This window comes from Zonotrichia albicollis, chromosome 11, assembly GCF_047830755.1.
Source record: "Zonotrichia albicollis isolate bZonAlb1 chromosome 11, bZonAlb1.hap1, whole genome shotgun sequence".
NCBI lineage: Eukaryota > Metazoa > Chordata > Aves > Passeriformes > Passerellidae > Zonotrichia > Zonotrichia albicollis.
In genome coordinates, this window is record NC_133829.1 from 7,795,434 (window position 1) to 7,819,853 (window position 24,420).

At 55.4% G+C, this 24,420-nt stretch overlaps 1 long non-coding RNA gene and 1 other non-coding gene across 5 annotated transcripts in view; both read left to right on the forward strand.

Annotated features, from left to right (window-relative positions):
- The first annotated feature begins 49 nt into the window (after nt 1-49).
- TRNAR-UCG (transfer RNA arginine (anticodon UCG)) lies at nt 50-122 on the forward strand. Its single transcript has one exon. It is a non-coding gene; the product is annotated as a tRNA-Arg (tRNA).
- Nucleotides 90-24,420, forward strand: part of LOC102064792 (uncharacterized) — a 45,708-nt gene continuing 21,377 nt past the window's right edge. The window contains exons 1-4 of one of the 4 annotated variants that reach the window (XR_012582124.1): nt 90-3,405; nt 4,192-4,672; nt 10,553-10,807; nt 20,477-20,546. This is a non-coding gene — a long non-coding RNA (uncharacterized LOC102064792). Of the gene's footprint in view, nt 3,406-4,191; nt 4,673-5,556; nt 5,892-10,552; nt 10,808-20,476; nt 20,547-24,420 lie in introns of those variants that run through there. The other 3 variants (XR_012582125.1, XR_012582127.1, XR_012582126.1) reach the window with 3 other exon arrangements.

A 24,420-nucleotide genomic window follows, 5' to 3' on the forward strand; every position in this document is an offset into this window, starting at 1 on the left:
CCCGCCGGAATTCCCTGAGTAAGGCACGCGGGGAGGCGGGAGTGGAGGTGGCCGCGTGGCCTAATGGATAAGGCGTCTGACTTCGGATCAGAAGATTGCAGGTTCGAGTCCTGCCGCGGTCGCGCTGACAGCACTGAAGTAGTGCTTGTTATTTTGCTCCTCCCGCCCGTGCCGGGGCTGCGCGGTCCCGGTACCAGGTTCAGCGCACTCCCGGTGTCCCTTTTGCGTGAGTTTAACCGGCCGGAAGAAGGAGGCGGGGCGCGGGAAGAGGCTGAGTGTGAGCAGGTTGGTACACAGGGTGGCTGGGCCAGCGCGCACCGCGCTTGACACCCTAAAAACCCCAAATCCTACAGATAGGCTGGGGATGGAGCAGTGGGTGGAGAGCCGAACATGAGCCCAGGGTGTGGGATAATGGGCTGTGAGGAGCAGGAAGAAGGTGTAGGATGGAAGAAATGGGATGCAGAGTGCAAGGAATGGATGTAGGGGACGAGAATGGGATGTGGGGCGCAAGGAATGGATGTAGGGTGACAGGAATGGGATGTGCTGTGCAAGGAATGGATGTAGGGTGCAGGGAAAAGGCCACAGGTGGAAGGAGTAGGATGTAGGGTGCTGGGAATGGTGTTGGGTCCAAGGAATAGGATGCAGGGAGAGAAAAGGCCATAGATGCAGGGATGGAAGGCAGGGCATATAGGGTGCAAGGAATGGGATGTAGGGCGCAGGACGTAATGTAGGGTGTGAAGAATGGACTGTGGGGTGCAGAGTATGGGTGCGGGGTGCAGGGAAGGACATGTAGGATGCAGGGGAAAGGCCACAAGTGTAGGGAATGGGATGTAGTGTGATGGGAATGGGCAGGGGATGCAGCGTGCTGGGAATTAGAGTGCTGGGATGTGAAGTGCAAGGTGTGGATGTAGGGTGCTAGGAATGGGACGCAGGGTGCAGGGGAAGGTCCCAGGTGCAGCGAATGGGATGTCAGCTGCGGGACAGGTGGGCGCAGGGTGTGGGGGATTCAGAGTGCCAGGGATGGGATGGGATGGAAGGGATGGATGCGGGTTCACAAGGAAGGGAAACAGGAGGTGCCACGGTGCGGACAGGTGTGTGCAGGCTCCGTAGACGCCGCAGGAGCTGTTGTGGCCGGGACGGTGGCTCCCGGCACAGCCCAGAGAGCGCTGACATTGCCGTACCGAGCCGGGCCGGGCCGTGCCGAGCCGCCAGGTGGCGCTGCGGCCCCGCTCCTGCGGGCCGGGCCGGGCCGGGCCGGGCCGAGCCCCCCGGGGCCGTCGGGGCGCGGACACCGCCCGGGTCCCGTCCCGCTCCCCGCTCCCCGCTCCCCGTGCGGCACCGGGCAGGGCCAGCGGGCACCGGGACTCCCGTTCGGCCCTCCCGGCCCCTGCGGAATTCCGCAGCCCGGGCGCTCCTCATCACCCACTGCAGCCCCTCATCACCTTCCTCATCGCTGAGGGGGTGCAGGCTCGGGGGGATGCAGGGTCGGAGCCCCTGCTGCCCTCCACTCTCCGAGAAGGCAGAGCCAGCGTGGGAGCGGTGCGGGATGTGAGGAACCCGCAGTCAGGGCGCCGTGCAGGTTCTGCGGCTCGGAACGCGTTCCACAGCCCCTCGGTGGCCCACAAAGTCCCTGCCGCCCCCCAGCTTGAGGTTCCATGTGGGGTTGTGCTGCACTTTCACCCAGCTTTGCCTGAGGCACCCGCTGTGCCGGACCCTGCCGGGAGCCCCAGGCGCTGCCTGTCCCCATCCACCTCCACACCGGCTCCGGGTTCCCGGCTCTTTCCGCGGGAGCTCGGCAGAGAGATGCTTGGAGAGATGCTCCAACACTGCGGGTGCTCTGGCCGGGATGGAGGAGCCGTGAGTGCCCTGGAGTGAAGGGATGAACGGTTTAGGAACCGCCGGCTCCCGGGTGGCTCTAGGAAAGGACCTGGGTGCACTTGTTCTCCCCTCCGCTGCCTTGTGTTAACGCCGATTTCTCTTATTTGGCATCTTTTATCTCCTTATAAGAGATAAAAGATTCTCATCGTGTTCGCAAAAAATTAAATTCTAAAAAATCCAAACCCGCCCCATTAAAAAAAAATTCTCCTCTCTTCAAAGCGTAAATAGCAAAAATAAATTCTCTAAATGTTTCTCGCGGCAGCGCTCTGGGGAGGGATGATGACAACGAGCTCCGCTGCCTTGTCTGCAGGCATGACCGGGCCGGGGCTGCCTGTGCCTCACCTGAGTGTGGGCACGAAGCTTCGACACCACTAAAAAAAAAAATTTAAAAAAAAATCACCACTGTGAACAACCCGAAATAACCTCAAAAATCCGCCGTTTCAGCAGAGCTGCCTACAATGCATAATTCGGAATGGGGTGTGCATCGTCTTTTTTATTTTTTAATTTTTTTTTCACTCTCTAGGTTTTTTGGTTTTATTTCTGTGTGTCATGCAGAGAAGCATCCCCATTCCAGGTGCGCCCCGTCGGGGTCCGGTACCGGCGGTGGGAGCTGCGACTTCTCGCCAGCTTCTCGGAGACCCCGCTCCCCGCCGGGAGCTCAAAGCTGTCTGTCGGATAATGGGGCGGTGGGACTTTGTTTAACCCCGTTGCCCCTGGGGCCAGGGGTCAAGGGCTTCCTCTTCCCCCGGGACACGGCGGAGACGCCGCTGGTCACAAGAGGAGACGGCGGCGAGGAGGTGAAGCGATGGCCGCAGTGTCCCCCTGTCCCCGCCGAGGCCCTCCCGTGCCATCGCCCTGGGATCCCCTAAACCTCTTCTCTCCCGGGCACCGAGAGGCTGAGACGGGCTCCAGATGGGTGCTTTGGGGGAGCAGGGGGAGGCCAAACATCACCACGGGGCAGCGGGTGATGATGCAGAGAGGCAGCCCCTGCTTTCCAGCATCCCGCGGTTCTGCTTTCCCCTCCCAGCTGGAGCAGGAGGTTTTTAACGGGGTGCGGGTTTAAACGGTGTTGCACCCCCTCCCTCCACAGGTAGAGATGTCTCAGCTGCCCCCCCGGAGCCAAGAAACGGGAGAAACGGGCAATTTTTATAGGTGACGTACGGGCTTACGTGGGAATCCGTGCCCAGCACTGCTCTTTCAGCTTCTTTTTCTCCTGAAATAACCCTTCCGTGAAGCTCGTACCCCCCTATTCCAGCTCGCAAGCCCTTTTTCAGGCCGGGGAGGAGTCGGGGGAGAGGGAAGGAAAAGAGAAAAGCAAAGCACCCCAACATCCCGCTCTTCCCCTGCTCGGGAAGCGAGCCCCGGAGCTCCCAAAGTGAGCGCTGAAGAGGGCGACAGGAGACAGGCGGGAGCCGGCTCCGAGCTGGAGGGGTCGGGGGTGGGATGACAGCAGAGGAGGACCCTCCTTTTCGGGATTAAGGGAGAACTAGCGGAGGAGGGAAGCTGGCGGCACCGCGGGCATCCGAGGTAAGTGCCTGTCGTGCCCGCAGCGGTGGTACCTGAGCCAGGGCGCTGCTGCGGGGATGCTTTGAGGGTTCAGAGCAGCCCGATCCCGGGGGGAGCCCCTTCCCGGGGCTGCCCCATCACGAGCACCGCGCTCTGAGGGGCCGGGGCTGCTTTGGAAGCTGCGGCTCCCGTGGAATCGGTACCGCTGATCCCGGCCCGCGGCTGCGGCAGCGCCGGCCCCGCTCCGTGCCCGCTCCCTCGGGGCTGGGCCGGGGTCCCCCCGGGCCGAGCAGCCCCACGGATCCCGCTCCCAGCCCCCGGGGCTCCTCCCGTGCGTGTCTCAATTCGCTCAGGCTTGACTTGGCAATAAGCTCTCTCAATAGGGTGACAATAGAGCCCCGGTGGGACCCGAACAAAGAATTTGAAAGTAGTTAAATTGCAGGACACGTCCATCGCCTGGGTGCTTGAATTAAAAAAAAAAAAAAAAAAAGAAAAAAAAAAAAAGAAAAAAAAAAGAAAGAAAAAAATCAGAGAAAAGAAAAAGGAGAGAGACTTTTCTTTGGGCTGGTGAGAAAATGCTCAGGGTAAAAGTTGGTTTGGCGTCTTCATTTCAGCGACAATGGAGCAGAGCTAATTCAATAGGAAACGCGGGGATTTTTTAATGAAAAGACCGCCGGGGTTACACCGAAGTTAAGCTCTTGTGAATTAATTATTAGGGCAAATAAACTGGGAGGGGGGGAGCGCTCGGGAGGGAGTGTTGCAATTTCTTAATATTCTCCTTTTCGTGTTTAACGACAATGCCATTAGGTTTTCGACTCTGGGTGAGCAAAAGGATTTCTTACACTCCCCGGGAAGAGGAGAAGACGCGCTTTCTTTCTTTCTTTCTTTCTTTCTTTCTTTCTTTTTTTTTTTTTTTAATGGTGTTAATTGCTTTTAAAATAAAATACTACGGAATTTGGCAACGAGCTCCGATTTCTGCTGGCGGTGGCATTTGGGGTTGTATTTCCTTTCGTGGCAACTCGCAGATGCAAAAAAGGAAAATAACGGGGGAATTTAAAAACACGAATGTAAAGGCGAGGCGGCGTGATCGGCTGTTGCAGATCTCTCGGGCTCGATCGGTTTATTTTTTCCTACATAGAAAGCCTGTCTGGGGATCCCTGTGTATTCATCGGGGCGGCGAGAGACTCCCCAGAGCCGCTCCGGGGCATCGGTGGAGTGAATCGGAGATAAAAATTAGGAGCCAGGTTAAACGCAGGAAGGAAGAGGAGAGGTCGGAAGCGGAGCAAAGGTGTGCCAGGAGGGACTGGGGTGTGTGGGGGGGTTGTGGGATTTTGGGGAGGGCTTTTTGAGCCCTGCAGCAGAGGCTGCAGGTGGTGCAGAATGTGTGTGATGCTGTAAGGGCGAGAGGGAAGGCAGAGAGCGAGGGGAGAGCAGCGCGGTGCCCGCGCCCCATCCCGGCTCGCTGTGCCCACCGAGCCCCGCGCTGCGGCTGTCGGGGCCACCCGGGCTGCGGGCTCGGCCTGTCCGTCGGGGAAGGCACGGCACGGCTACAGGAGGGACCCCTTTACTATGGCCGGGGACTCGGCCCGGGGGCAGCCTGTGCCCCGCAGGCGGGCCGTGCCTTGCCGTGCCGGGCCGAGCCATGCCGGGCCGAGCCGTGCCGGGCCGGACCGGGCAGTCTCGGGTCCTTTCAGCATTTGGACAGCGGTGCGGAGCCGGGAAGGCGGCCGGGGGGCGGTGGGAGCTACCCGGGCCAGGGGAGGTTTAGGGGCGGCCTGAGCCCTTTCACCGTCCGCCGGCACCGGGCCCGTTCCTCAAGGGCTGGGGGGCACCGCCAAGAGGGGACTCGGGTGTCGGGGTGCGGGGCGAGCTGGCCCCGCTGTCCCCCCGGTGAAGCGCTCCCCGGGGCCGGGGGAAGAGCGGGGTGCCCGGTGGGGCGGCCAGGTGAGCGGCGGCGGCCCCGGGGGAGCGGGAGGCAGCGGGGCTCTCCGGGGGGAAAGGGGGGTACGCGCCCCCCTCCCCCGCACAGCCCCATCCTCGGGGGGTAATTAAGGGGTGAGGCGGAGGGGCTGCGCTTTCTGCTCGGCGGAGCCTGCCAGCCACCAGCCCCCGCCGCCACCGCCGCCTTCCTTCCGTCCTCCTCCTCTCCCCCTCCCTCCCTCCCACCGCCTCCTCCCCTCCCCCTCTCCCTCCTCCTCCTCCTCTCCGCCATGGTTGGAGTGAATAGGCGGCTGCCGGGCTGACGTCAGTGCGGGCAGAGCCTGCCGGCGGCGGCAGCTCCCGGCCAGCGACCAGAGCCGGCACCGGCAGCAGCCGGGAAGACGCACGGAGCCGGGGCAGAGCCGCCTCCGCCGCCCCCGCCGGCCCGCGCCCGGGGCTGGGGGCTGCGGGAGCCGCCGCTCGGCCGGGGGCAAACCTGCCCGCCCCTCCGCCCGCCCCGGGGAGGGGAATGGCCCCGCCGCCCGCTTCTCCCGGGACCACCGTCCTGCCCTCCGCTCGGCAGCAGAGTGAGTGTCGCGGCCGGGCATCGCCGCCTCGGCGGGGCGGCCCCGGGAGGCGGGAGGCGCGGGGGGACAGCGTCCTCCGGGGGGACACAGCGGCTGCCGGAGGGGAGGAGGGAGGCAGGGAGAGAGGAAGGGGGGATGCGAACTCGGGCCGGTCCCCGGCGGGAAGTTGGGCTCCTGCAGGTGCCGGCACCAGGCGGGACCGGGACCTCCCAGCGCCGCTGCCCGGCCCCGGCTCTCCCTCGGCGGGGCACGAGTGGGAAACACCCGGCACCTTCTGCTGCCGGGGACGCGTTCGCTCCGGCAGCTTCTCCCTGCATGACCGGCACGGTGCAGCTCGGGAGCGGGGCCCGGGGCGGGCTGAGCCCCGACGGGACGGCGGGGAGCTGGGGCCGAGCGCTGCCGGGGGTGCCGGGGTTCCCCCAAACCTCGGGTCTCGCCGGTGGGAGAAGCGGCACCGGCCAAAACGCCCGGATGAGGCCGAGCCTCCCGGGACACCCAGGCTTTAGGCCGCGGGAGAAATCCCGGGCTCCGAGGAAGTTCATCCTCCCGGTGCAGCGGGTGCTGCTGCAGGGCCTGATTTTAGGGATGAGGAAGAGGACATCAGGGCATCCCGCTCCCCTGCTCGGTTTTACCCCTGAGGAGCAGCAAAGGGGCTACCTCTGCCTGTGCCCTGATCTGCCACCGGCTTCTGGTGCTGGTGGATTTTTTCATTTTTCATTTGCTGTATGCATTTCCTCTGCTAAAAAAAAAAAAAAAAAAAAAAAAAAAAAAAGAGAGAGAGAGAGAGAGAAAATGAAGAAAAGGAGGGAAAAGCATTTTTATTTTATTTCATCCTTGTTTATTATAATTTTATTTTTCTTTCTCTTTTTTACCCTCGTTTTTTAAATTTTCCATTTTCCCCCATTCATTCTTCCTTTTTTCTCCCTGCCTTCCCACGACTGCTTAATTCCTCGGGGATTGTTGTTTGGCTTTTGTGTTTTGTTTTGATTTTTTTTATTTCCCCTGTATCACCCTGGAAGTGAAACGCATTTTAGGCCTCAGCCTTAAGGAAACCCGAATCATAGCAGTGCAGGCGACCTGAGAGTCTGCACCTGGCCGGATTCCTTCGACGTGCCTCCACCCCCGGCCCCGGACCGGCAGCACCTCGCCCCACCAAGCGAGGAGGTTCCGGGCCGGTCCCCACCTTGGTCTCGGCCCCGACGGCCGGAGAGAAAAGAGGAGCCGGGGGTGAGACGCAGCCGCTTTCCCTTTTCGGCGCCGGGGCTTGCTCAGAGGCTGCTTTTAATTACTAAACAAAGCCACGCGTTTCCTTCACGCCCGTCGGGAGCTGCCGCTTCTTTGCCAAGCCCCGATGGTGAGGGGAGAAGCAAACCCACCTCCCCCCCAAAAGAAAAAAAGAAAAGAAAAACCACCCCAAAAAAACCAATTAGGAGATGCAGCTCGAGGCTGCGAGGCGTGGGAGGTTACTCCAGGTTGGCTAAAAATAACTTCTCCTAATTAAAGAAAAGTGACGTCAGACGTGCAGGACGTAGAAGAGGGGAAGGCAGCGGACTCGTTCCTGGGCGATCACGTTAAATAATTCAGGGCCGGCCTGGTGACCGGGCTCTTCCGAGGTGGGGCCAGCGGGGCCGCCCGCCTCGCCTGGCGCCGGGGTCAGCCGAGGAGGGAGCGGGCGGCGGGGCCGTCCTGTCCGCAGGGCCGGGGCCGGTGCAGCACCATGGCCAGAGCCCGGCACCGCCGGCCCTCCCCGTCCCGTCGGGCCGCCCGCCGCCGCGGGGGCTTTTCTCTGGGGCACATGGAGGAGAGCCCCGTGGGCGGCCCAGGGCAGGAGGATGCGAGCTGGCTCCGGGTGATGCCATCGGAGCCAGGGCAGCCTCGCCGATACGTCCCCAGGCTTCTCGGTGGTGCTTTGCGCTGTGCCAAGGAGCCATTTTGTACACATCCTGCTCAAATTGCGCCAAAAAGAAAGCCCAAACCACCCCTGCCCGCCACAAAAAACCCTCCCCAAAATAACCAGAATTAAAAAAAAAAAAAACAAACCACAATATCCAAGCCTAAAACCAAACAAAAATACCCCGAGCGCATGGTATTCTCTCCCACGTACTGGGGCTCTGCCTACACGGAGAGAGAGGGTCAAGGCGAGAGCTCCGAGCAGAGCAAAACACTGCCGAAAAGGAGCGGGGAAGACAAATAATATCATATATATTCCTGCCAAGAAAATCACCTCCTTTGACCGGCACAGAGAGAGGGGATCTCGTCTCCAGCCCCGGGAAGCCCGGCGAGGTGCGGTATTTTACCCGCAGCATCCTCGGCTGAGCGGCACGGCGGCCCGGGGGCTCGGCACGGCGGGCTGCAGATCTCGCACGGCGGCACAGCCGGGCAGAGCTGAGCCTTAGCTGAGCTGGCTGTGCCCGGCTGGGCCCCCTCGCTGCTACCGCAGGGACAGCGGGGCTGGTGCGGGGCCACATCGCCGCCGAAACGGCCCCGGGAGCGGGGGAAGCTGCCGGCGGCGCCCCAAGCTTCTCCCCGCGGTGAGTAACGAGGCCTCCCCATTAAAGCGGGTACAGCGAGGCCGGTCCCCGGGCCAGGCGAGCCCTTGGTGGTGCCCGCTCGGTGCCACCGTCCCCGTAGCCCCGGGCTGCCCTCCGAGGCAGCGGGGCGGGCGGGCGACATCCCTCGCCCCAGCCGCCAGCATTCTGGCAGCGACCACCCTAACAGCGAAACCGATAAATTAGGAGAAAATCCAAGGCCGTAAAATTAAGGAGATCCTATTCATCGCAATTTTTTCCCCCCATGCCTCTAGGATAGATTGAAATAAACGCCGGGCAAGTCCCCTCCCGAGCGGCTCCGGGCCGCGGGGAAGGCACCGAGGGGCTGGGGACGGAGAAAATATTTCTCCCCACCTTGCCCAGTCCCGTCGGGGCGGCCAGAGCCCAGCCGGGCCCGTTTCTCGTTAGGCAGGAGGCGGGAGGGAACGGGCAGCTCCCGGGAGCCAAGCAGCGCTGGCCGGGCTCGCCTGGGCGCCGGGAGCAGCGCCGGCTCGCAAAGGGCTGGCAGCCCTCGTCCTTTAGCTTTTAGCCTGATTGAGCTCGTAGATTTTATTTATTTAATTTTTAATTTTTTTTTTTAAGGGGATGGCTGAGAGGGGGAGGGCGAAGAGAGGGAGAAATAAATAATCCGAGCGGAGCTCACCGAGAGCCGGAGGCGGCGGGACCGGCAGGCAGCGCTCTGCCGCGGCTGCTCCCGCCGAGATCGCTTCGTTTTGTAGCAGGTCACATTTTACCCTCGTCTGGGATTTAAAGAAAGGCGATGTTCAGAAGCGGCGAGGGATTACAATTTTAATTTTTTATTTTTAAATATTTTTTTAAGTGAGGACTAGATCAGTTAAGCACCCCAGATAATCATATTTACCTCCTGGCATTTTAGTCTGATTATTGTTGCTGTTATTATTTGTATGTGCTAGATTCGCCGCTACACGCACATCGCGTTAAGAATCTGTGCAGGAAATAGCAGAACCTGGAGGGGAAATAATTAAAAGTGCGGGGAAATGGGGAGCAGAGAGGATCTGTGGGGGATCGCGGGTGCGTTCCCGGGGCACGTTTCGGGACGGGGGGCCCCGAGTGTGGCTGTAGAGAAAGGGTTCTGCCTTTCGGGCTGCCCCCAGGTGCGGAGGCCGGACGGGAAGGGCATTGCGGGGGGAGGAGAAGGTGTGAGAGAGGTTCGCTGCATGGGGGGGCGCATGGAACACTGAGGAGAGGGAAAAATGGGAGAAGGAGTCGGGGATACGAAAAGAAAATGGATGGAAAGGGAAAAGGTGGGGAGAAAGGAAAGGCCAGGGAAAGGGAGAGAGTGAAGAGGAGAGGGGATGGGAAGAGGGAAAAGGAAGAAAGGGGAAAGGGAAAGAGGCGAAAAGGAGAGAGGGCAGTGCCGGGGAGCGGGAAAGGGAGCTCATCTGCAGGTGCAGGGCTGTGCAGGGGCGCTGCTCGCCTCTCCCCCGGCCCAGCGGCGCTGCCGCGGGGGCACGTCGGGGCGGGAGGGGGTAGGGGAGGCGAGCGAGCCTCGGAGCAGCCTCGGCACAGGCCGGGCAGGGCGGGAGGAGCGGCGCAGGGCCCGGTGCCGCCCGGTGCCGCCCGGTGCCGAGCCCAGCCGCGCCGGCCCGCCCCGTCCCATCCCGGGCTGGAAAGCGCGGGAAAGGGGGCGCTGATTTAAATGAGGGCTCGGGGATTGGCTGGGCGCGGCGTGACGTCACTTCCCAAAGGGGGCGATTACCATGCGAGGGGAGTAGAAGTTGGGCAGCGGGGCGGGAGCGCGAGTGCCGCTCGCCGGGCCGGGCCGGCGGGCTGGGCACCAAGCCCCCGCAGCCCGGCCCAGCCCCACGCTGCCCGGCCCGGACCGGCCCGGCCTGGCTCGGCTCGGCTCAGCTCGGCACAGCCCGACCTGTCTCGGTACGGCGCGGTTCGGCTCCGAGCCCCCGCGGCAGCGCGCCGTGCGTCCGTGGCTCTGCCCCGGCTCGTCTTCTCTGCTTCGTATTTATCTTTTTATCTTTTTTTCTCTCTCTCTCTTTTCTTTTTTTTTTTTTTTCCTTCCTTTTTTTCTTTTTTCTTTTTTTTTTTTTTCTTTTTAAATTTTTTTTTAAATGTGTGTGTGGTTCCCGGTGGCAGCTCCTGGCCGCCCTGCCCCGGCCGTGCCCGCACCTTGGAGCGGACGGACGGAAGGACGGACGGACGGATGGCCGGCATCCCCGACGGAGGGATGTTTCTGTCTTTGGTTATCTAGCTGTATGAGTGTTGTGGAGCCATCATAAAGCTAGATAACCGAAAGTAGAAATGACTTCCAGACCTGCTCGCCCAGGGGAAGCGGCCGCACCAGGACCGGCAGTGCAGAGACGGCCCGACTCGCCGCCCTGGGGGCTCCAGGTAAGGGCTGCGGGTCCGCGACCTCCCCGTCGGGCCGCTCCGGGCAGCCCGGGGCTCCGCGGCAGCAGGCGGGAGGGACGGGGACAGCGAGGCGAGCCCTGCGCCAATTCTTCCTTTGCCAAATAAATCCGGGGTTTAATTACCGGTTAAACGCACGTCGAAATTCACTCCTAGGCTGCGGAGTGTTGCGGCTCTGGGAGGATGGAGAGAGCGAGCACCCTGCCCAAATAAACCTTTCCCTGTCCCAGCCTACGGGTCAGATCACGAAACCCCCCAGCTTTTAGATATCTTTCCTTCTCTCTCTCTCTCTCTCTCTCTCTCTCTCTCTCCCTCTCTCTGTCTCTCTCCTGCTCTATTTTTTCGGCTTTGGATTTGATCCTGGCCTCCCTTTGGAAGGTCAAGTTGGTGAGAATGCGATCACTTTTCTTGCGTGGGGGCTGTTGCTTTTGTTCGTAGCTGCGGGGGGATGCCTGGGGAAGGGGTCCCGCTGCTGGGTGCACCCCTCCAGCGTGCAGCCGCCCGGCCCTGAGGCTTCTCTGGGAGCCGAGCGCTTGGCAAGGCACAAAGCCTCCCTCACCTCCGCTGCAAGCCCCAGAAGTTGAAACATAATATGTATTACAATGTCTGGCAAATAAAAAAAAAAAAAAAGAAGAAAAAAAAAAAGAAAGAAAGAAAGAAAAGAAAAGAAAAGCAATTGGCACATCTGCATTCCGTTCCCATGGCGACACAAAGCACCGTGCTCTCCGCCGAGCCTCCCCGGCACGTTTTCCCAGCTGGCGTGGGGCGAGCGCCCCTGGCCGGGAGCGGGGTCCCCCGGGCCCCCCGGCACCCCGAGGCCGGCTGCGAGCATCGCCAGCCGCCCCTCGCCCGGCGCTGGCCGCCCGCACCCCGCAGGGATGATCCCCGCGCTGCCGCCAACCCGCGCGGGTCGTGACAGCTCCGGGGAGGCTGCGGAGAGAAACCTCCCTGTGGCAGCGGGCTCTTGGCTGGCTCTCTGCCCCCCAGGAGATGCTGCGGGAGATGGGGAGGGCTGGGAGAGGCGCTGCCGCCTTCCCACTGCTCGGCGAGGCGGAGCACGGGTACCCTGCCCCATCCTCCGCAGCGGGCATCCCTTGCGGAGGGAGAGAGAGGGGAGCACCGCGGGGCCGAGCCCCGGAGAGAGGCGGGAGCCCCCCGCACCTCGCAGGCAGGTTTTCCACCTTCCCTTGCACGGGGTAATGGCGTCAGATGGCACGTAGGCCCGCCAAGCTAAATCTGCCTGTGCACCCTTCCAGGGCCAGCAAAGCACCGCCATAACCACAGTAAGGAAAAAGGATCTCAGCCTGAATTTGGCTATACCGGGAGAAAGAAAAGTTCTGAGGAGCTGTTATTATATATTCTAATGAGAAGTCATTGGAGAAATTAAAAAGGGCAGAGAAAGATGAAGACGCCAGCACTAATTCCGCAGGAAGCCTCCCAGGGAAAAGGCTGTGTGAGTGTGAACGCTGAAAAGCATGAAGGCCTGGAATTAGACTATCATTTAGAAAGCGTTACTAATCCGAAGTTACAGCAGTAATTCCATGATTTGCTGGGTCCCACACGCAGCGCCAGAATTAAAGATACGGATTTTCTAGAAATGTAACTCAACTGTGGCACCGAGTCTCGGCAAGATCCGAATGAATCATTCATTCCAAAGGCAGCGAAAGACGTGTCATTAAGAACCAACCTCCTTCTCTCCAGCCCATCTGGAATATGTATACTCGATGCAATCCCAGAAATTGTGGAAGAGATCGGAGGTGGGGAGGAAGGAATGTAGTCCTTTCCTTCCTTTATTATGTTGGCTATTTTTAAGAAATAATTTTCCAATTATTTTCACAATATTGTGAGTGGCGCTCAATTCTTCTGCTATTTATTTTTTTCCCCCTTTGGTGCGCTAGCATCGAGTCAGGTGCAAACAGTTTCAGTGGAGATGCTTTAAAACTAGACTGAACAAAGCAGGAGGGAACTGAGCAAGGTGGTTGATGAATGCATTTATTCCGGAGTAATGATTTGATGGGGGATGGAGGAAAGAAACATTCAAATTCCTAATGAATGTAATTCAGGAGAAATCATTCAACCAGCATGTTGGAGAAAATCTGTTTGGTGGGAGTGTTCTGCACTGGCAGAACCCAGGAGGTATTTCTGTCCCTGGCCTTTGTAATTGCAAAAGGTGAAAATATAAAAAGAGGATCTGAGGAAAAAAAAATATACACACATATAATAAATGTCTTTGTGTGTGTATATATAAATACATATATATATATATAATTTTATGAAATAAAATGGAAGTGTGGAAATCCGTGTCTACATGAGAACTCTTACAAAGGATTGATGCCAGCCTTTTCACCTTGCTATTCAATCAGCTGGTCAGAAACCACTCTTGACTTTTACTATTTTTTTTTTCTCCACAAAATCACCTCTGCTGAGCTGATTTTTCAGGTATTTTTTTGAGCCATGTACTTGGTGCACTTACCCCAGGGCAGTTCCCCCGAAGGGGACTGAGACAGGGACTTAGCGATTTGGCCTTTAACGTCCAGGAGAGAGAAAGTGAGATTGAATTTTTTCTGCTGCTTTAATGCTTCATTTTTGTCCCCATTGTTGGCATGAACCTATGGATGCCTCGAGGAGGTGTGAAGGCAGCACCCCCTCAATTAACAAGGGAGGTGTCAGTGAGTGATGGGGGACAGCAGGATGAGAATCCCCAGCTCCTGTGTGTGTGGGTTGGGGGTGAGGCAGTGGATGAAGCCCCCCAGCAAATCTCTGCCTGTGGCATACCCGCTGCATCCAGAGAGTCCCTGGCAGCCCACCGACAGGTCTCTGCTTTCTGTTTTTTTTTTTTTTTTAAGTGCCATATTGGAAGGGAGGTCCCCAAGGGTCCATCCTTGGGCCAGGGATGGATTTTGGCTGGACACAGTTCCCTTTGTGGCTTTTTTGCCCTGTTAGGGTAGCTGCTGGTTTGGTTGGGTGTTTGCCCTTGTATAGGCAAAACCCAGAAGGGAAGGCGTCTTTTTGGGGCGTGCTGAGATGAGAGTCCATGTCCTGGCATTCCTGGTTCTTTCTCTTCTCACTGGGGCTCTCCTGGTGGAGAATAGGATGCAGCGTAGGCCAAACATGGGTGAGGTTCCTGGAGCCGGGTTGTGATGTCTTTGTTCTTCAGGCAGAGCTAGGGATGGGCAGAGGGAGACAGGAACAGAAGAATCAGCATGTGCCATTGGGGGATGAATGGAAAATACAGTTTGTGGGTTTCACCCCACGGAAATGATGCTCTGGGAGATTGCGTGCTCCAGCTCAGGATTTCCCACCTTTTCCTAAAACTTGTCCACCATGCAGTGAGTTTGGCTTGGTACATGAGATGAAGGGGCTTTATACCAAATACCTGGGGCAGCCAAACTCACCAGGGCTCGGGGTCAGGTGGAGAAGGAGCTATTCAGGCCCTGCTATTGGAAGGAGCTCCCCTGGAAGCCAGGCTGTGTGAGTGTGCACTCTTGGTTATGGATGAAATCCCATCAATGGGCATTTTTGTGGAACTGCCTGGCAATGGCAAGTTCCACTCTTGAGGCTGGGCTCAGCCATTTCTTTTGTCTCTCTTGACTCCCATGCCCTGCCTGCACCCTTGATGCAAATGGACAGAGCCTCCCTTTACCTACTGTTCTACCCTGGCTTTGTCTGTGCCGCCGCAGAAAGGGCAGAACCGAGGAGCTTGGAGGGTCCATCCAACCTGTGGCCATGGATGGGTGCTGCTCGTCCACCAGGGAGGGATTACAGCTGCCTGCTGGAAACCCTGGTCTGTGTGGCTGGAGGGAAGGTGCTGGTTTGGCATCAGCACTGAGGCGCCTGGCACGAGGTGGTGCACACACACCGTTCATGGTGTGGGTACTGCGTGTCACCCTGGCACTGCTCCTGCCACACTGCAGCCCCTCAGTCACCCTGAGTCTCTGGGTGTCACCAGGGACCACCAGCATAACATGAACATGAGGCTGCCCACACTGGCTTCCCCAGCACACGGTACAGGGAGTCACCCCGTCCAGGTTGGGGATTTTGGTGTTTCGTGCTCGCAAGCCTGGTCACCTTGGAAAGATGTTTGCCAGCACCCAAACTGGAAAAACATCATCTTGGGCTTCTCACCATCCCTCTGTCCCTCTGAGTGCACATATTTGTGACCAGAGCTGGCATACGAGGCCGGGCCATCACACTTCCCACAGGCGGGCTCCCGCACGGAGTCAGGACGAGGTTCTGGCTTTCGTGTTTTCTAATATTTATTCAGGGGCTCAGGTTTGGTTAGGAGCGTTTGCCTCGAAAGCTAAGGAGTGGGGGTAAAAAAAAGAAAATGGGGGGAGCAAAAGAACACAATCTCCGGCAGTTAGCTGTCTCTTGGAAACTCAGCTTGCTGTTCCTATAGAGGCTTTCTCTTTTCCTTCACCCTGGTCTGGCCTTAAGTACCACTTTAAGCGGGCTTTGCTCATTCACATCCAGGCTCCTTAGAGCAATTGAGCCCGCGGGGGTTTGAAAAGAAGGGACAGTCCTTCAATGGCAGGACCTTGGGCCAGGCTAATTGGTTTTGGTTCAAGGGGATACTGGATTTGTGAAAAGCCCGAAGACATCTTTCCCACGCCAAATCCCGGCTCTTCAGAGGGGGAAGTGAGGGGTGCTAGGTGGAGAAGGGAGCTGAAAGAAAGATGGTTTAGTTGAGGAACCTCATCAGGCCCCGGATGCCCAGCAGCCTCGGCAGGGATGGGTGCAGCAGGGGCAGTGCCCAGGGTGGCACAGCAGCAGGGGCATGGTGCCTTCCTCCTCCTCCTCCTGGGGGTAGGTGGACAGTGGTGGCTGGCTCCTGGTGGCATGCTGGCAGCAGTGGCCTGGTTTCATTAAAACCAGGCTTTTTCAGTGTATGCCAGTCTCCCATGGAGATGCCACGAATGCAGGAAGGATGGGACATGGGTCCAGAAACCAAATTGTGTCTGTGTGCTCACCTGTGCAGCCGTAGGAGAAATTTGTTGAGGTCTCTTGTATCTCATTTTGATTTAGGAATTTATTTATTTTTAAACATTTACTCTCTCTGGCACCATTCCAGCAGTCCCCCAACCTTTACTCTCCCCAATCCATAAAAATCAGTTAATTATTGGGCTGAAAATCAAGGCTTGGAAACAAAGCCAGCTTATGGGACCATCAGTTCTTGATATATTTCCTGAGAGGACATATTTCTGGGCACCTTCAGAGCAGAGCACGCAGCTTGTTGGATATGAGATATCAAGGCATTATTTATTGAGGAAGTCTTCACACTCCCTCATCTGTTATAATTAACTGATGACATTTTTTCTTAGGTTCAAAATATGGTGAAAAAGTATAATTAGCACGAAGCTGAGGCACTGCATTAAAATGTCTCCTATAGTTAATGTAGGGTAGTCGTGCTATTTATTATAGGAGGAGCTGGCTCTGACCTCTGTGTTGCCTAACACTTTTTATTGTAAAGATTCTTGAACTTTTTTTTCTTTTTGAGAACCTCTGACACTCCCATTGTTTGCTGTGGGCCCTTGAAATTCGTCTGGGGGAAGCTCTTCGAGTCGAGAAATGCCTGTTCTTTGTCCCTTAAATTCCTTTCAGGTTTAGCTGAATTATGAATTGTTCAGAATCACGATTTCCCTTCGCTTGCCTCTTGAGGAGGGGGGGCGAAAAATTAAAATTTATTGTTTCCCTGGAATAATAATAACAGATTAGGAGCAGGGTGAAACCACGGACTCCCACCACTTTATTGCAGAGCTGTGGACCAGCCAGGGAAGGTGGGAGGGTGTTCACAGCCAGCTCCATCACGCCTTTCCACCTTTTGGTCATATCCTTCCAGCACAGACCCTTCTCCTGGGAGAAAACTCCTCTGTGTGCTTTTGCCAGGAGGGAGAAGTGAAGGGGATGTGGGTGCATTGGCCTGGGCACTGCCAACCCCAGCAGTCCCCTTCTCTGCTGGCCCCAGGAGAGCAGCCTTCTGCCGCTGCCAGATAACATTAGCCCTGTATTTCATAGTGGCAGAAATCTGTGCCGAGGCTTGGGGCTTGAAAATCTCTCTGCCCGCACAGGATGAAGCAGGGATGGGTGCGGGGTGGAGGAAGGGGAATTTGTTACACTTGCCTACAATTGTTTTTCTTTTTGCTTATATAAACAATCTATTATTTATTAGCTATAAATAATGCATTTTTCTGTATGTTTAGAATGCACGTGATTTCTGTATATTAAAAATGTACATGGTTGAAGGCACCAATGCAGGCGCTGGCAAGTCGGGGGGTACCTGATTTCATTCTGACCATGAGACGTTAATTCAGCCTCTCCCTGCCCATGTCCTTACGAGGCTGACGACACGGTCACAGCCTATTTTTAGCTCACTCCCTCTTTTCCTGTCCAGAGTGGCTGCACAGCGAGGTGGAATTAAGGTTGCGTGGACAGCCATAAATTGGACACTTCCTAAGTTTGAAGTGCTTGACCACGCAATCTCAGTGAGGGCTCTTCAGGGCAGTATTTCTGCATGTGGCATTAACTGCATTGGCTGGGGACGTCAAACACAGGGGTAGAGAAGCTGTAGAGCAAAAAAGACCCATCAGACTATTGAAAGTGTTCGTTTGAATAGGTGGGGGAGTCAACAGAGCCTACACTTGATCTGAGCTAAATGGCCAAGAAGATGTCTCCAAGCTGAAAGGGGGGAAGCCTTTGTTCCTTCAGTCCCTGCCTTGATGTTTTCTTTGCCTTTGGTTTTCCCTCGCTCCCTCCTAAGGAGGTTTGGGCTCCTGCAGTAGAGGAACCTTTGGCTTGTGTAGTGGATTTATGTGCTGCTGGAAGCGGGGGTGTCCCTAGGAATGTGCACACACGCGCACGCTCCCGTCATCGCACCAGCAGATGTGTGCTACCAGCTCGCAGGTACTTGCTGATTGGCGTCCTTGCCTTGCCTTGCCTTGCCTTGCCCACTCCCTCTTTCCCATGTCACTGTCAGGAGCCATTCCACATGTTGGAGGGAAAGGAGAGGCCTTTGTGTTTTACATAGGAAGGATAATCTCTTTTTTAGCTGCTGGAAGAATTACTCCAAAGGTGATTATATGCAAAGCCTGAAATATATGTTTGCCTGAAATAGCACATTTTTGTTTTCTTTTTTTCCTTTGTTTACTGGTGGGTATCTCCATTCTGGCTCTCAGTAAGATGCTTGGCTGTCTGTTTTTGAGTGGACTGGACACCTTGAGCAAATCAGTCTGGAAAGTAAGCAGCCCTTTGTTTTACTTTCCCAGGTCTAATGCAGTCACAGCCCCTTGCACATACCTTGTGCCAATACCAGAGCACTCTCCCCCAGCTGGCAGTGTATTTGCCCTGGGTTATAATTATTTGACTGAGCAGTTTTGTGTTTCCAGAATTCCTGGAACCTGATACCTGCCTGGGGCCATTTCTGGATCGGCACAGGTTTCCAAGTGTCCTGCGTTTGGGTTTCCATTGTTTGGGCTTGGCTTGTGTTTCATGAGCATCTCTTTCATAACTTTCCCCCTCTCTCCTGCCTCTCAGTTCAGCAAAGGGCCTGTCTATCTGAATGCAGGCAATAAACATCTGTTCTCACCCTCACTTCTGTTAATGAGATAGAGACAGGTAAGCATCACACATACCAACTTCCCTGCTCTCAGCAACATCAAGGAAACGGTGACAAGCTATTAATGGAAAGTGATGGTCTGGGTGCTAATTAGTGCTTCCTTTTCAACTTTTACCTACATGTCTGCTGAGATGCCCATCCCAGCCTCTCCTCTCTCCTTGCATCCCTTTGTTTCCAGCACGTTGTGTTCACTGTGCACATTCCATGTCAAAGAGTCTTCTCTGTTTTTTCCCTACCAATCACTTTCTGCATCCCTTCATTCCCTTTTTTTCCTCTTTTCCCTGGCACCCTCATTCTTCTGTGGTTGTTCCAGCCAAAGAATAAACATGACATTATAGTAGGATCTCAAAGCTTGGGGATGGGATATATGAAGTTGGTCAGGAATTGCTCATCTTCATCACTGGGTAGTAATATTTGCTTGTGGCACTAGTGCACGGGGTCAAATTACCCTGGGGATGTGAGGTCAGAGATCTATCCCCTCTTCCCACAGGTAATGCTGTAGGGAGCCTCCCAGCAGCTCACAGGTCTTGATCATGGAGCAATTAGTATTTAAAGTAGATCTTCTGGTAATGCCCAGAGACCAAGAAGGACAGGCCTCCATGGTGTGAGCCTGCAGGAGATGACAGGTCCTGCCCCAGAGAGTTTCTGATCTAAACCGTAAGTGGTTTTGCTGTCCACCAGCCCCTGGTTTTTTAATGGCTGGTTTTTGAGATCCACCCCAATTTATGCTGCTGCAGCAACACGATTCCTGGTCTCAGCTTGGTGCCCGGTCTCTCCCTTTTCTCTTTCTTCTGGTCCCTGGACTCTGTCCCTTCCCCAAGGACACTAATCATCCCCTCCTCACCTTTTCTGCACGGGCTGTGGGTTTCTTGCTGCCAGGCTTGTGTCCCAAGGAGCTGCCTAATCTGCCCCTGTCATTCCCAGTCACAGGCTCTGCACACACCATAGCTTTATGGGGAATGCTTGCAGGGCAGTAGGAAGAGGCAGCCATGGTTTGCACATCAGCTAATTAATTTTCATGACTGAACGATGCTGCCTGGTCTCTTGTTTATACTCCTCGCCTCTCCCCTTCTCCCCCTCCTCGCTGACACACACACAAGACGACACATCTCGTAGGAACGTCAGCATCCTTCCACAGCCTTGAGACGCGAGCGGTTATTCTGTTGGCTTGTCAAACGTGGGTTTCCCTGCTTCATGGTACACAGGGGCCCCCTGTTTCACATTTGCTGATTCTTATTAGACCCAGCGCGCCAGGGCCCTGTCTCTCCCTGCAAAGCAACGCACCGCATCCCATCCATAAATCCAACCCTGGAACAAAGCCTCTTCTACCCTGCCCCATATTTCTACCCAGCCTGCCCGCTTTCCCCTCTCTCTCTCTCTCTCCCCCTCTCTTGTGCTGAAGGTTTCCTAGTGCCAGGGAGATATGATAATTCTTGTGAAGAGAGCATGAAATGCCTCTGCTCTTTGTGTCTGTTTAATTCAATGAGAATCCCAGCCCCAGATGTCATGAATGGTGGGCTTTGTGCTGGCCCTTCCTAAGCCCTAACCGCCAGCCCAGCTCTCTGTCTTTCTTGTTTCCCACCACTGGATACTGATTAACAAACTAAATTATTTTTCCTCCCTAATGATGTTTTCCCACTTTGCCCACCAGGCTGGAAGAAGCCACGGGGAGGAAAGAGTTTGTGCAAAGGATGAGATAGCCAGGGAGAAAATTAAAGAGACAGTGTTGCTGTCTGGGGTCTGGCAATGCAGGTCCACTCGGCTTTATTTCCTTATTAGAGAACGGGGTCGTGTCTGGCTGTATTTTATGTGGCTGGGTGTATTTCAGCCGAGGGATGGGCTTGAAAGCATCCACACAACGTATGCTCTGGAGCATGCCAAGGTCTGTAACTCACTTGCAATTGTGTGTGCAAGTTTGCATGGCCCTAAATTTAAGGTCTCTTTTCCAAACGTGAGTGACATGCGGTAATTACTTGACATCCGTCCACGCATATGGGAACCTCTTTCTAATTGAGACAAATTCTCTTTTCCTTAATCAGACATGACTGAGAGTTCCTGGAGTGGGATGCCTTGGGAAGGGCTGGGACGTCTCCACCTGAGCAAGGAGAGGTGAGTCCCTGGAAGTCTTGCTGAAGGACTGAGTCCAACTCATGCATGGGAGACCAGCTCTTTTACCTGATCCCTCCCTCTCTCTACCAGCCAAATTCCCAGCCAGGCTTTTGAATCAGGGCCAGTTGTTAGCTGCTGCTAGAGAAGACCAGCAGCGATAATCCAGGGAGCCTGGATGGAGGCAGGTGGCCAAGGCAGGATTGTGCAGAGCCACCTGCTTCTTGGAGCCCAGCAGTGCCTCATTGCTGGACACCAGCAAAGCTGTGTCCAGCAAACACCCTCCTGTAGCAGTAAAAGAGGGTGGATGTCAACCTTGTGAGTAGAAAAGATGGTATGGAGGGAGAGAACCTTTTAACAATCTGGGGCTCTGAGTTGTGCTGTTGGGAGTAATTGAGAGGGGGTTAGTTTGGCATTTTGATTTTAAAAAAACCCAAACAAACAAAAACAAGAGGAGCCTCTGTGTTGGTGGTGTGGACTCTAAGCTGGGACATGGGCAGAGACAGGTATGATGGACGGGGCACAACAGAGGGCTGGGTGTGCTCAGGAAGGCTCTACAGTGGTGCAATGCTCAGCCCTGCATTTATCAGACAATACAATATATGTATTTATCTCTCACAATTGAGAGCTCAAGTCAGAGAAGGCCAGAGCAGATTTCTCTGTGCAGATCTGGGAGGCTTGTGCAGGCTCAGCTTGGCAGTATCTGCTCCTGTCAGAGCCACACCAGTGCTGCAGTACCCAGCCATGGTTCTCTTTTCCCTCAGCTTCGACTCAAAGGGGGAATAAACAGGGAAGAGGGAGCTGGTTGTCTGCACCCACCAAGCCCCTGCAAGCACACCCACTGCATCCCACAAAGCACAGCCTCACGTACGGCCTTTGCTTCCCACTGCAGTCACATCTGACCCTTATTACTCCTGCAAGTTAGAACAAGGCAGGAAAAATGGCTGTGCAGTGAGTTTCTTCATGCGCCAGGATTTATTAAGAACAATAGGGGAAATCAATCCATCTATGTAGAATACATCACAGGCTGCAATGGGATAAAGCATTTATTCCGCTCTTGAAGGGTAGAGCTATAACTCATGGGAGGCAAAACCCTTAGTGCTCTGGAGTCCCTTCCCTTCATGTGTGCAAAGAAATGCTTTAGCCCATGGCAACCTACCAGCTATTGAATTTGTGTGGAGAATCTGCCGTCCTTCCCCTTTGCCGGCCCCTTTTTGGAAGGCGAGTCACTCATTAAAACACACCTCTGGAAAAATGAAGGGGCTGTCGGTTCGAAGGCATCTCTGCATCTCGGTTTTACTTTAAACAGAAAGGGAATAGAAATGTCTCAGTGATTTAAAAGCAACCCCCCACCAATTTTGAATGGACAGATTGTGCTTTAACCAACGTAGGATTTGCTGCAACTTTCTGCTGATGCCCAAGGACCAGGCGCTGCAATTACAGCAGAGAGGGATGGGTTGGGGTGTTGTGACAAGGCGAGATGCTGTGCAGGGAGATGTGTGTTGTGCAGCTGAACACCTCCAGTGCTGACTAGATAGATGTGTGTGTATATATATAAGTACTCCCTGTGCCCAGCTCTCTACTCGTGGTAGAAGGCATGCGGTGCAAAGACTGGAGCAGTAGTTAGCAGGGGCAAAAGGTGACCAGGATTTGTTATAATCTTTCTGGTTGTGAGAGAGTGTGAAGCTGGTGGGGGGGGGTTGTGGAGGGGTGGCATTAATAGTGAAATGGTCTTTTCACTAAGCCTATTTTCACTGGGTCTAATCTATGTTGTGAGAAGAGGATCTCTTCCATAGGGCAGACCCAGCGAGGCTGGTGAGCTGTTTGGAGGGGTCTGGGCTGCCAAGGAACATGGGCAGTGGGAAGCCAGGCAATTGAGCAGACACGTCAGACAGCCTTCCTCAGCAGAGATGACTTGGTAGGTAGCGTGCTGTTGGGCAGATGGGGTTAATTCTTACACCCAAATCAAAAGGCAACCGAGGGGGGAATGTTTTATTAATGAAAGCAGCCCTTTGTGAGTATTCCTCCCGAGGCACGTTCCCTCCACCCGCTGCCTTCCCCCCTGGCTGCTGTCTGGCCCCACGTCTTGCTCAGTACCTGCTCAGCTGCCACTCACCCACTGATAGGTTTCATCAAGAAATGTCTCCATATGTGTCTGAGTCCTGAACCTGGGTATGTGGGATGGGAGGAGGAGGAGGAGAGATGAGTCCTTGGCCATGCTGGAGACAGGGGTTTGCCACAGGCAGGCAGAGCTCAGGCTGTCACAGGTTGCCCATCAGCCCACTGATTGTGCAATAGTGCTGCAGGAGTCACCTCTTGCTGGCACTGAAGAGCAAGAGGAACAGAATGCAAGGTAAAATGCAGGTTGAAAGTGGGTACTCCAGTGGGTAGGGGATAAAGGGAACAGCTGGAGATTGGGTTGGAGAGGTTGGAAGTTGCCTTGCCCACCATCCACCCAGTCCCCTTCCCATCCCACCACCTCTCTGCCTGCCATGCAATGGGCTCAAGAGAGGAGCAGGGGATTTCTGTGCACCCAGAAAGCATCCTCTCCTGGTCTTTCTTAGCCTGCTGTCTCCCCGTGCCCATGTCCTCAGGGGCCCTGGACACCTTGTTCTGTTAAAGGACAGGGCCGTGGGAGTGTCAAGGGCTGCATGTGGAGATTAATTCTGTCGCTTTGTTAAAAATAAAACAAAAGCTGGTTTATGACAATTGATTCAGGAGAAAGAGGAAGTGGAGCTCAATTCCCAGAGCACCTTTTAGCAAGGCTCTGCATGCGCGCGCGCGTGTCGTACGCGTGTCAGAACTGAGCACCCACGGAAGGCCGGGTCGGGAAACCTCACATGGAAGCGGGGAAAAGACCCCAGTGCATGGCTGCTTCCCTGAGGGAACCCCCGCAGGGCTAATGTTTGATCTGAGGCTCCCTTGTACTCCTCTGAAACCTTGGGATGTCAGGAGCTCGAAGGGAGCCTGGGATGGAAGAGGACGCTATTTGCATTTTCCTATGAATGCATCTATTTGTATAAATCTGGTGTCTCTGTGCATGTGCACACTCCCCTACGCATGCATTTGTTTGAAGAGCAACACGCTGTCCCTGTAGTGTTCTCTGCTCAGGGCCAGAACTGGTTAGTCTGAAATTCAGACTCTTCCTGGAGGAGCTGCAACTCTCCTCCCCGCTTCAAATCTAGCAGTGGCTATGGACATAGGAGTCCCGAGATGGTTCACCATGCGATAGCAGAGTTTCATTGTGGGGGATGAAGGCTCCCCCTTTCAAATTTGCACAGACATCAAAAGAATCTGGAAGGTTCAAACAGATCACAACGTAATCAAAATGCCAAGCCACCGTCTGCTTCTGCCTTTGGGTTGACAAGCAGGATTAGCACCCAAGGGAAGCAGGGTGTAATAGTGTTTCACGGGCACTGTGAACAGCCCAGGAGTGTGCGGAGTACAGAAAGGTTAGCCGAAGGGCAGGTCTGGTTACAGACGTACGGTTGGGGGGCGGATTTTAAAGCAAGGAGCTGTACTCGTACAACCTCCGTGGGTATTTACTTTAGCAGAAGGCAGGACTCTCCTGTATACCAGTGATGTCACGCTGGAAGCAGTTTAAGCTAAACTGGAGAAAGCCAGTTTAAGAGTGAAGATGTGCACCAGCGTGGCAAGGAGCAGCAGCAGTTGACCTATAGTGCTGTCATTATAATGGTGTGGTTTTCCGTGTAGACAACCCTGGAGCGGAGCAGCTAGCCTGCCATCCCTTATGTTTCACTGTCTAGCTGAGATGTATAACATGGCCCTGCCTGCATGCAGTTGCAATCACCCTCTGGTTCTCCACAGAGTACTGGAGCAGAAGCCGAATTTTCAACGTGCATTGTGTGCCTATTGC